The 12,594-nt window shown below is 43.2% G+C and overlaps 1 long non-coding RNA gene across 1 annotated transcript; it reads right to left on the minus strand.

Annotated features, from left to right (window-relative positions):
- Positions 1–1,884: 1,884 nt before the first annotated feature.
- On the minus strand, positions 1,885–12,325 carry LOC129646641 (uncharacterized). Its single transcript, XR_008712077.1, has 3 exons — positions 12,195–12,325; positions 6,962–7,129; positions 1,885–2,650 (listed from the first exon to the last, which is right to left on the minus strand). It is a non-coding gene; the product is annotated as an uncharacterized LOC129646641 (long non-coding RNA).
- Between the last annotated feature and the right edge of the window lie 269 nt (positions 12,326–12,594).

Consider the following 12,594-nt stretch of genomic DNA (forward strand, 5'->3'; position numbering starts at 1 on the left):
CTCCCCACTGCCCATCATTTACAGTTCCCTCCCTGGTGGTAAGATGATAAAGAATCCACCTGCAATGCAGAGATCCAGGTTTGATCCCTGGCTTGGGAAGAACCCCTGGAGAAGGGAATGACTACCCACTCCAGTAATCTTGCCCAAAGAATTCCATGGAGAGAGGAGCCTGGCAAACTGCAGTCCATGGAGTCGCAAAAAGTTGGACACAACTGAGCGACTAATACTTTCACTGTCCACTGAGGGCTGAAAACATCTGCCTTGGGCAACATGACTTCATTTGCTTATCCAGTCTCATCACTGCCCTAGTGATGGGTACCAGGTGCGTCACACATAGACAACATTATGTAATCCTTATTTGTAGGTGACAGTATAGTAACAGTTGTTATTATTACCCATTTTTACATGGGAAGAATCTGAGACCCAGAAAAAGATTAGGCTGCTTGTCCTGGACCCAACAAAAGGCTAGAGCTTCCCTCCAAGAAGCTGACAACCCTTCATTAGGATGGTTGGTCCTCTGAGCCCCTGTAAGTTTCCCACAGGACCTCTGGACTTAGCTCCACTAAGTTCCATGCAGTTGTACCCTGGCCCCCACCCAACAACCTCACAAATGAACAGATGCCCATGAAGGAAACAGATCCTACTCCAGCTGGGTCTCAGGAACCTGAGGATTAATTTCCCTGCAAGCCAGTTTGTTAGACACTGTGTTGGCAGATGAGGAGAGAAGCTATCAGTTCAATTCAGTTGCTCAGTTGTGTCCAGCTCTTTGCAACCCCATGGACTGCAGGATGCCAGGCTTCCTTGTCCATCACCAACTCCCGGAGCCTGCTCAAACTCATGTCCATCGAGTGAGTCATGCCATCCAACCATCTCATGCTTTGTTGTCCCCTTTTCCTCCTTCCTTCAATCTTTCTCAGCATCAGGATCTTTTCCAATGAGTCAGTTCTTCGCATCAGATGGCCAAAGAATTGGAGTTTCAACTTCAGCATCAGTATCAGTCACCCAAAAGAAGCTATAGAATCAGCCAATTAAGCAGCCAGTGGTGCTGAACTAAATGTGACCTTATATTTAATTGTGGACGTTGTTTCTCAGCAGTTTCTCACTAGTCTGGGTTTGGGGGAAAGAATGGGACAGTAAGGGGAGTGTGAGTGTCAAGGGGAGAATCCCATTTATAAGGACACACGTCTGCTCTGCTCATGACTCTCATTTCTTTCTTTCTTAAGGGGACAGTAGTATCAAGGATTCAGTGATCTCCACCACAGGAAAGTTGGGGAGGTTTAGCCAATCTCTCAGCTGTAACCCAGGGGCAGCAGGCAAATGACAAGGGGACAAGGCCTTGTTAGTTGCATGAAACATTTCCCCAGTATGGCCGGAGACCCAGATGCAGAAGCACATCTCTAACAGGGGTTAAGGGACAGTAGTAGAGGCAGGAGCCTGGGCTGCACTCTGCAGAAGCTCACACACAATTTGAAAACTGTTCTTTGCTCTGTACTCAGGCCACCAGCTTCGTGATTGGGGAGCCCTGTTGGTCCCCTCCACACTTTCTCAGTAAAGTACTTGGAGCACAATTTCAGAAAATGTGTGAGCCTAGAGAACAGTGGAGTTGAGGGTTCAGAGGGAGAATAAGACAATAGTGCTTCCATAGCTAGCTGGCACCAGTCAATCTGGCTGCTTCCCCAGGGCCTCTGTGGCAGCAAGGGTTGCCCTCCATTCAGGTCTCTCTCCGAGAGACAACTTGTCATTCAGCTGTAGGGAGTGCAGTGAGAGGACAGATCCCACCTGTGAGAGCTTCAGGCTCCACCTCAGTTCAGAGGCCATGCTCCTCCTGGGGCACCCCACCTAGTGACTAAGCTTGGAGGAACACAGGGGCCTGGGAGATCCTCTAACGGGCAGTCTTGGCTCCAGAGTATGAAGCACCAGATGTATAACAATGGTGCTTGTTGTACACAAGGGAACTCAGAAGAGTGAGAGATTAACTCAGCTCAGGAGGACTCTGGAGGACTTCTTAACAGGCAGTATTAGTGTTCAGCCTTGGATGGTAGGAAGGGTGAAGTATTATAAGCAGAAGGAGGGGCAGAGATCCAGGGTCAGCAAAATTCAGGAGGATTCCAGGCACAGTGACCAGCCCTGAAGCATGGAGTGTATGGTGTTTTTAAATGGATATAGTTAAATTATGGAAAATTTCAAATGCTAATGTATTTGGATTTTATTCTGTTGATACTAGGGAGTCATGAAGAGATGCCACCATAAAAGTGACCTGATCAGATCAGAATTTTAGAACTATACGTTCTTGACAGGACAAAAATGCAGAACTTGGAGATGGGTAGAACAGTTAAAGACTGTTCTAACAGTGAGAGCAAGAATGATAAGGACCTGACTAGGTTAGAGGAGTGACCATGGCAAAGAAGGCTAAGAATGAGATTTATTGTAGAAGAGAATGAGGAGATGCAACGAAGACATTGGGGTCATGAGTCTGAATTTTCTACAAAGTAACCTTAGAACGGGATTGAGTCAGAGAAAAAGAGCATGGGTGTCTCTAATAGGCTGAGGCTGAGCTAGAAGCAGTTCTAGAGTTTAGGAGAATGGTAGGAGTAAACATACAATTCTGGAAGTCATTTCTACTATCATCTTCCCACTTCTGGTCCAGGTGCTGAAAAAGAGAGAGAGTGAAAAGAGAACAGAATTAAAGACCAAATCTTGAGAGGGCCTCCATTTATTAAAGCATGAGTACTGGGAATGATTGAGATGACATCCTCAGAGTGTGACGGGGCAGATCTGCAAAGAGCTCCAAGCAGAAGGTGATGTTCAACAGCGTCAGGGCTATAGAGAGATCATGTCACCAAGGATAGGGATCTGGACCACCGAGAGACTGTCAAGTGGGGAACACTAGCGTGGGTGTGGGACCTTCAAGAGAGTACTTATAGCAGAGAGCTGTGGGCAGAGGACAGCCTTAATCTAAACATAAACATTTTTATTTGAAAATAATTTCAAACGTGTGGAAATGTTGCAAGAACATAAATTGAACATAGAATGTCTATTTACTTTTTATTCAGTTTCTCCTATTAACATTTTACCCATTTGTTTCATCATCTGCTCTCACGCTTTCTCTCCTTTATATATATATATATTTATTATATATATGTAAATTATATGTGTACATGGATATATATGAACATATATGTAATATATTTTTCTGAGTCTTTTGAGAGTAAATATATGCATATGAAAGTGAAAGTCACTCAGTTGTGTCTCTTTGTGATCCCATGGATGCAAGAGCCCCCTGCCTTCCAGGTTCCTCTGTCCATGGAATTCTCCAGGCCAGAGTGCTGGAGTGGGTTGCCATGCCCTCCTCCCAAGGATCTTCCCCACTCAGGGATCAAACCCATGTCTCCTGCATCTCTTGCACTGCAGGTGAATTCTTCACCGCTGAGCCACTGGAGAAGCCCTAATACATATATCACAGCCTTTTACCTCTAAATATATTAGTGTATATTTACTCAGAATACAAAGCTTCTCTTACATAACCATAGTATATTATCAACTTCAGTAAATTTAACATTGACACAATTCTTTCCCCAATTGACCCAACAATGTCCTTTTTAGCACTTCCTCCCCCCACCAAACTGGGTAGGTGTATAAGCTGTCCTTTGTTCTTGGGTTCTCAGGAGCTGTGGCCCCAGGGGTGAGGTGAGGTCTAGGTAGAAGGGAACGGTTTCCTCCATTAGCACCCACTTAAGCCACACGTCAGTTACCAACGGCCCTAGCTCCCAAGGACAAGGCAGGATGCAGGTCTACATAGGAGGTTGAGTACAGGTCAAAGAGCAGACTTGTGTAGATGTCAGTCAGGCTAACTTCCACATGGGCTAAGCTCATGGCCTATGTATTAGAAGAATTCCTTGTTAGTTTCCTTCTCAGTTTTACACAAGAAAAAACATTTGTGAGTCTTCTAAGGCTTATTCAGCAGAGTAAACAGTACCCGACTTTGGCTCTATATTCTCTCTGGGCCAACGATGCATCTTTGAGCCTGTGTTAATACATCTATGTCAATGAAAATGACTTGTTCATGGAATCCAACGGCATCTCAAGGACTTTATCACTTGCTTAAAGGAGATTCCACTGAAGCTTTTTTTGGGGTGATGGTATGTTTCTCTTCATGTTCCCACAGTCTCTGGCCCAAGAGGGATGCATACGGTTTTCATCCTTTTTGAAGCTGTTTACTTCCTGGATTGGCTATTTCTAACTCTGAGACAGAACACACCTGGTGCTAAACCAACTATAAACACAAAATCAGCCTGAGAGGGAGGCACTTACAGGGGAGTTTCTGACCAGAATGCTTTTACTAGGGTTCTTTGGCAACACAAAACTTTGTTCTCCTTAATAATTGTCTTCGTGGGTCTTGGTAATTCCCATAATTCCACTCTGGTATTCATCTTTTTACCAGATGAAAATTATACAGCCACTTTGGGTTTCCTATTTTGTGTTGGTTGCCAGAAATCCCAGAACTACGTTCAGTATTCAATTACAACAAATATATCAGCATAGATTTTTCTTATATTTATATCTCCATTTACCATATATGTGTTATGGTTTATGTTTCTTAAATATATACGTATGTATAAATAGTAAATGGAGAATATGTATGATATATACACATAGCATTTACTATTTTTCTGTGGGTTTCTATGTACGACTATCTATTTACTACAGATTCATTGTACGTGTGTCTTTAACATTAAACATCCTAAAATCATTTTGGGAAGCAGACAGGCAATGACTCATGAATATACAGTTCCTCACAGGACACTTGTTTTCTTCTGGCCGCTTATTCTAGCCATTCCACATATAAAAGCAAGTCCAAGACATTTTCTCTTGAGCCTGTTAACTACCCTCTCTCTCTTCCCATTATAAATGGCCTTGCCACAGAAGGCAATCCAGTTTGGGGTAGGAGTTCTTAGTTAAAATAGAAACTTCTCTCATTGGATTACATCCTGAGTTCTTGTGTTTATCCAATTTCCTCAGGGAATTCAAGTCTGATGCCGACAAAAGCCAAAGGGAACGCTGGTGCACAGGGGCACCGCCTTCCCAAGCTGACTTTAGTAGGAGAGAAAGCCTTGCCCTGGGGAGACCTGTGCTCCCCCAGCCATGGCAGAGGAAGTGGGGAGGGTCGGAGGACAGAGCCTCCTCTCAGGTGACCTCGGAAACAATGTGGACTCCTACTTGATTATCCACTCAGGCCTACAGAGTGGGACCAAGAACCAGGGACAGGCGGGTCTGTGAGGAACTTTCAAGGCACTTCTCCCCATGACACGGGAAACATCCCAAAGCACAGAAGATGCTTTTTCTCACAGTTGATTCTAGAGCCAAATCTATGCTGGCTTTCTATTAAACACATATTTCTAGGAGGAACCAGAGAGGCTATAGAATATATACATCAGATCAGATCAGATCAGATCAGTCGTTCAGTCGTGTCTGACTCTTTGCGACCCCATGAATCGCAGCACGCCAGGCCTGCCTGTACACCACCAACTCCCGGAGTTCACTCAGACTCACGTCCATCAAGTCAGTGATGCCATCCAGCCATCTCATCCTCTGTTGTCCCCTTCTCCTCCTGCCCCCAATCCCTCCCAGCATCAGAGTCTTTTCCAATGAGTCAACTCTTCTCATGAGGTGGCCAAAGTACTGGAGTTTCAGCTTTAGCATCATTCCTTCCAAATAAATCCCAGGGCTCATCTCGTTCAGGATGGACTGGATAGGTGAAGTCATTTTACCTTTTCTCCACCATAGAAAAATATTGGGTTAGCCAAAAAGTTAATTTGGTATTTTCTCAATAATAAAATAACCTACACTTGTACAAACTATCCAAGAGCCAGGCACTGTTCCAAGCACGTGTGCGCACACACACACCACCATCATCATCAACATCGTCATCCATAAAATAGATATATTATCATTATCCCCATTTTACAGTGCTCGCTTCGGCAGCACATATACTATCCCCATTTTACAAAGGAGGAAACTGAGGCTCAGAGAGGGACAAAGCTTGCTCAAGGTCATGCATCTAGTAAGATGGCAGAGGGGGCTCTTGTACTCCAGGAGTCTGGTTTCTGAGTTTATATTTCCTACCGTCTACTCTACTTATCTAGTGGCCCCTGTCCCATATAAGCCATAGGGAGTAGACCCCCTGGGGCCCAAGTAGGGTATAATATTGGTCTCAAGGCCCTGAAAATTCCAGAGAAGATTTGTTTAGTCAGACTGTGTCAACTTATTTCTTATCCACTGGCCAGAGATAATATAAAGTGTGCCAACTTAGAGTCTATATCTCTTCTGAAGAATTTTAGAAATACAACTCTTCAACTTCTAGAAGAAAGCAAGAATTTAGCTCACTCACCCACCCATGTTCACCACATGCAATGCACTTTGCTGGGTTCTAGAGAGATGATGATTCAGACTCAGTGGTCCCTACAGTGTGAGAAAAATGGTCCCTGTTAGTTCCAGATGTGACATAACGGGGGAAAGATGGAAGGATGCATCACCAGGTGAGGGAAGGCCTGAGGTGGGGAGACCATTCTGCCCTTCACCTGCTGTGTAACCTCATGTTAACCCTCTGGACCTCAGTTTCCCTGGCTGCAAAGTGAAGGGGTGGTTCAGGATACTATTTAAAGAGGGCTTCTAGCTCTAAAGTTTGATTCTCACAGTGGTAGCTGTTAATGCTATAAAACATTTACATCTTCTGTACCAGCCATTGAGACAGGCTCTGTCCATACATCTCTTATTTTTCAAACAGGCATGAAAGACAAAATGTAGCAAACAGTGAAGGTGATTCTACTCAGGCTATTGCAATAGGAAGAACATTCATTAATGAGGAAGGTATGAAAGAAAAGGAAGGATCCTGAGATTTTATGAAGGCAGGAAGACAAGGGAGTCATCGCCAAGTCTTTTGGGAGTCAGATGAAAGAATTACCTTGGAATATTCCATGGCAGACAGACTGGTCTTTTGTAGTTACCCATTTGCAGAACAAACAGGGTGAGGGTTTCCTTAGCTGTTGCTGTTTTCCAGAAACATAGAGCTTATATACTGTCACAGGGGACACATACTTCTGTGATGCACAAATGTATAACCCCATGGTACCTAAAACCACAAAATAAACATGGAAAATCTTCCTAAAGTATCTATTTTTACTTAAAATTGTGGGGGCAGTATCAATATTTTATATAAAACAAACACCTTAAAAAGGAATGAAAATACTTACAATTTTAAAGTTTAAATCTTAAAGAGATTTTATCCTTAAATAGGGCCCCTTCTCTCTCTCTCAGCCATCGGTGTACCTCTATGAAGAAGTTTGAGAAGCACTGGTCATTTATTCTCTGACTAAATTATCAACAACAGCTCTTAGGTCATACATATATTTTTTTTATCAGTGCTTTGTGGGGGTGATGATGTTGTCTTTCATGTGATGTTTTGTTTCTTCATGTGCCTCTATAACTTTTTCCCTAACCTCATAATTTTTTAATGATGTTTTATTCTTTAATATTACAGAAATGTTGCAAGAATAGTACAGAGAGTTCCTGTATACTCTTTACCTATACACTCCTTTTCTGCTAATGTTACCATCTTACATAACCATGGTATTGGGTTGGCCAAAAGGTCCATTCGGGTTTTTCCATCTCAGCTTATGAAAAACCCAAATGAACTTTTCGGCCAACCCAATACACTGGTTAAAACTAATATAATTAACATTGGCCATTACTTAGGTAAACTACAGACTTGATTTAAATTCCACCAGTTTTTCCACTAATGTTTTTTCACTGTTCTGGTATCTAATTCCACATTGCACTTAATATAAATGCCTTTTGATTGACTGAAAAAAATCTCATGAAGCCTACTAAGTGCCAGTGGACTTCCCTGGTAGCTCAGATGGTAAAGAATGTACCTGCAATGCAAGAGACCCGGGTTTGATTTTCCTGGGTCGGGAAAATCCCCTGGAGAAGGAAATGGCAACCCACTCCAGTATTCTTCCCTGGAGAATTCCATGGCCAGAGGAGCCTGGTGGGCCACAGACCATTGGGTCACAAAGAGTTGGACACAACTGAGCAACTAACACACACACACAAGTGCCAGGCGCCATCCTACATCTTGGGAACCAATGAAACCAACAGTCCTGGGTTTATAGCATATAAAGGACACTCACCACGGGGAAAGCAGCCCCTTGTGGTTCTGTGTTACACAGACCTGAGGAATCTTAACTATCAAAGACTGTGTGTGTGGATCTGAAACCATCCGCAAATAGGTGTGCCAGCTCTGGTACACACCCATGGGTCTTCACGTAGAAGGCCCCGGGTGCTGACAGCAGTTGGGTTCCCCCAGCTCCTGCCCCCCAACTCCAGGCAGCATTTCTGAGCCATAATGTGACCCCCATTGGTCTCTGCATTGGGCAGCCCCCTTGGAACCCAGTGCTTAAAAGTTAGCACCTTTGAAATCAGATAAAGAGCATCAAGCCACAGCTGTGTTTGTTTTATAAATTAAAGGGCGAATCATTAAAATGATTGTTTTCCTGAAAATAAAGAGATTAAACAAGTCTCCCTTCTCCCCTGCAGCCTCCCTCTTCTTTTCCCAATTTGTCTGCAAAGGACTCCAACTTCAGGTTAAAGAGCAAAGAATTATCTCTGTTTCAATCTTAGGGACTGGACTGGCTCCATAACAATTATAATCTCTTATCTGAACCCGCCTGGAGGCAAGGGGCCCACTAGAGCTGAATTCTTTTCAGCATTAACTGCCATTCAAATGGATACAGAATAGTTGAGCTTTTCCTTTAATGATGGGGGCCCTCAAGGTGATTCTCAAACTTCCCTGTTTAGTATTGCTTTTCCCCTAATTTCTCTTCTTTAGGAGGTTTGGTACATGTTGGGGATTTAAGATTTTCATACAGAAAGGGAGAATGCGTGTAAAAAGGGCTTAGAAAATCACCTAACACTCAGTAAGTGCTCGATAAATGTTATTGTTACTATGTGGGTTTCCCAGGTGGCTAAGCAGCAAAGAATCCAACTGCCAATGCAGGAGATGTGGCTTCAGTCCTGGGTTGGGACCATCCCCTAGAGAAGGAAATGGAAACCCACTCCAGTATTCTTGCCTGGGAAATCCCATGGACAAACGAGCTACAATCCATGCTATAGCAAAGAGTCCGACATGATTTAGCAACTGAACACACACGCATTGTGACGCTATCGAAGAAGATCTATGAGAGACATTTGTACCTAATTTGGAAGTCATTGAGGAGCCTTCAGGGTTTTTCAGGAGAATGATCCGGTTGGATCAGGTAGGTGGTCCTTAAGGAGCTTAAAATCTAGTAAGGTCTTGGGATTTCCCTGGTGCCTAAGACTCTGTGCTCTCAACACAGGGGTCCTGCGTTCGATCTCTGGTTCAATTCAGTCGTGCAGTCGTGTCCAACTCTTTGTGATCCCATGGACTGCAACACGGCAGGCTTCCCTGTCCATCACCAACTCCCAGAGTTTACTTAAACTCATGTCCATAGAGTTGGTGATGGCATCCAACCATCTCATCCTCTATTGTCCCCTTCTCCTCCAGCCTTCAATCCTTCCCAGCATCAGGGTATTTTCAAATGAGTCAGTTCTTTGCATCAGGTGGAGTTTGAGCTTCAGCATCAGTCTTTCCAATGAATATTCAGGACTGATTTCCTTTAGCTTTGACTGGTTGGACCTCCTTGCTGTCCAGGGAACTCTCAAGAGTCTTCTTCAATACCACAGATTGAAAGCATCAATTCTTTAGTGTTCAGCTTTCATTATAGTCCAACTCTCACATCCATACATGACTACTGGAAAAACCGTAGCTTTGACTAGGCAGAACTTTGTTGGCAAAGTAATGTCTCTGCTTTTTAATATGCTTCCAGGTTGGTCATAACTTTTCTTCCAAGGAGCAAGCCTCTTTTAATTTCATGGCTGCAGTCACCATCTGCAATGATATGGAGTCCAAAAAAATAAAGTCTGTCACTGTTTCCATTGTTGCCCCATATATTTACCATGAAGTGACAGGACCAGATGCCATGATCTTAGTTTTCTGAATGTTGAGTTTTAAGCCAACATTTTCACTCTCCTCTTTCACTTTCATCAAGAGGCTCTTTAGTTCTTCTCTTTCTGCCATAAGTGTGGTGTCATCTGCATATCTGAAGTTATTGATATTTCTCCTGGCAATCTTGATTCCAGCTTGTGCTTCATCCAGCCCAGCGTTTCTCATGATGACTCTGCATAGAAGTTAAATAAGCAGGGTGACAATGAACAGCTTTGACATACTCCTTTCCTGATTTGGAACCAGTCAGTTGTTCCATGTCCAGTTCTAACTGCTGCTTCTTGACCTGCATACAGATTTCTCAGGAGGCAAGTCCGGTGGTCTGGTACTCCTATATCTTTAAGAATTTTCCACAGTTTGTTGTGATAAACACAGTCAAAGGTTTTGACATAGTCAATAAAGCAGAAATAGATGTTTCCGTGGAACTCTCTTGCTTTTTCAATGATCCAAGGGATGTTGCTATTTGATCTCTGGTTCCTCTGCCTTTTCTAAATCCAGTTTGGACACCTGGAAGTTCACGGTTCATGTACTGTTGAAGCCTGGCTTGGAGAATTTTGAGCATTACTTTGCTAACCTGTGAGTTAAGTGCAATTGTGTGGTAGTTTGAGCATTCTTTGGCATTGCCTTTCTTTGGGATTGGAATGAAAACTGATCTTTTCCAGTTCTGTGGCCACTGCTGAGTTTTCCAAATTTGCTGACATATTGAGTGCAACATTTTCACAGCATCATTTTTTAGGATTTGAAATAGCTCAACTGGAATTCCATCACCTCCACTTTGTAGTGATACTTCCTAAGGCCCACTTGACTTCACATTCTAGAATATCTGGCCCTAGGTGAGAGATCACACCATCATGATTATCTGGGTCGTGAAGATCTTTTTTGTATAGTTCTTCTATGTATTCTTACTACCTCTTCTTAATATCTTCTGCTTCTGTTAGGTCCATACCATGTCTGTCCTTTATTGTGCCCATCTTTGCATGAAAATTTCCCTTGGTATCTCTGATTTTCTTGAAGAGATCTCTAGTCTTTCCCATTCTATTGTTTTCTTCTATTTCTTTGCATTGATCACTGAGGAAGACTTTCTTATCTTTGATAGGGAACTGTTAAAAAATCCTGCATGCTACAACTAAGACCTGGCAAAGGCAAATAAATAAAGATTAAAGAAAAAAAAAAAACTAGTAAGATCTAAATCACGCATACATAACAAGACATAAAGCAGGGAATATAGTAAATATCTAATAATTATGCATTCATTTCACCTGCGTGATGTCATTTTAGCCTCATATCAAGCCTATTCAACAGCCATTATTTTACCCCCAATTTACAGATGGAGAAAAGGATGTTATGAAACTAGAAAAAGTAGGGCTCTGAGCTCAGGTGGTCTCCACATTTTTCTTTCTCCAGAGAGGTGTGGTGGGAGTCCTCCATCCCCATCCACTCTCCACACAGCTCCCTCACAGCAGCATCTGTTGGTGTCTCTCTTCCCTCCAGACTGGAAGCAATTTAAAAGTAGAGTCTATGTAGTCCCATTTCACCTCGAGGGGCTAGCACAGAGTCCGCCTCATGTGGATATTCAATAAAAAACATGTTAAATAAACAGGCAAAGGGATGCGAATCTCAGGCATCTCTGCCTAAGAACTCCTTGTGTGCTTGTTCTGTTGATTCATCTCATGCATCTGTTCTCACTTCTAGGACAACAGACTCTGTTTGGCCTATTTTACCAAAACATCATGGACAATTAGCAATGGGAGCTCTAAAATGCTCAGAGAATGCAAAAACACAGCCAGGGTAACTAACTGTGGTCAGTGCCTCGACCTCTGTCATGAAAGAAGATCCTTAATTTTTTTTAAACAGGAAAATAAACAGCCTTCCCCTTCAAGGAAGCATGGAGGTTCTACCCCATGAGCAAAGGCTGATGTGGCCTGGGAGGTGAAGTCTGAGAGTCAACTTTAAGCCTGGAGGTCAGTCTACAAAGAGAATGTGCTCTGAGGGTCATTCTTGTGCCCAGGTGAGACTTAGAGGATTGGGGTAGACCTCAACCACAGCCGCTCTTCCCCAAAACAAGATGTCACACTTAACATTAAAAAAAAAAAATGAATAAACAATCACCAACCTGGTAGGGTAGGCAGTGAATAGAAGAAAATGAACTCTCCCAGGCAACATTAACAAAATGGACTCTTCCAGTCAACGTTAGAAATTCTTATGGGAAGATCCAAGACTGAGCTCAATTTCTGGAGCCCCCTCCAGGCCTCCAAATGACCCATCAAAACATCCCTAGGGAGAAATGACAGGAGCAAAATGACAGACTGACAGAGGAAGGCCACTTTGCATGGTTAAATAGCAACAAAGCCCTACATTTTAAAGGTACAATACTTAAGACTTCCCTGGTGGTCCAGTGCTTAAGGCTCCACACTGCCAACCCAGGGGACACGGGTTAGATCCCTGGTCAGGGAACTAAGATCCCACATGCCCTGTGGTGCCACCAAGAGATAAATAAATAAATTTGGGAAAAG

Source organism: Bubalus kerabau, chromosome 3 (assembly GCF_029407905.1).
Source record: "Bubalus kerabau isolate K-KA32 ecotype Philippines breed swamp buffalo chromosome 3, PCC_UOA_SB_1v2, whole genome shotgun sequence".
NCBI classification, from domain to species: Eukaryota; Metazoa; Chordata; class Mammalia; order Artiodactyla; family Bovidae; genus Bubalus; species Bubalus kerabau.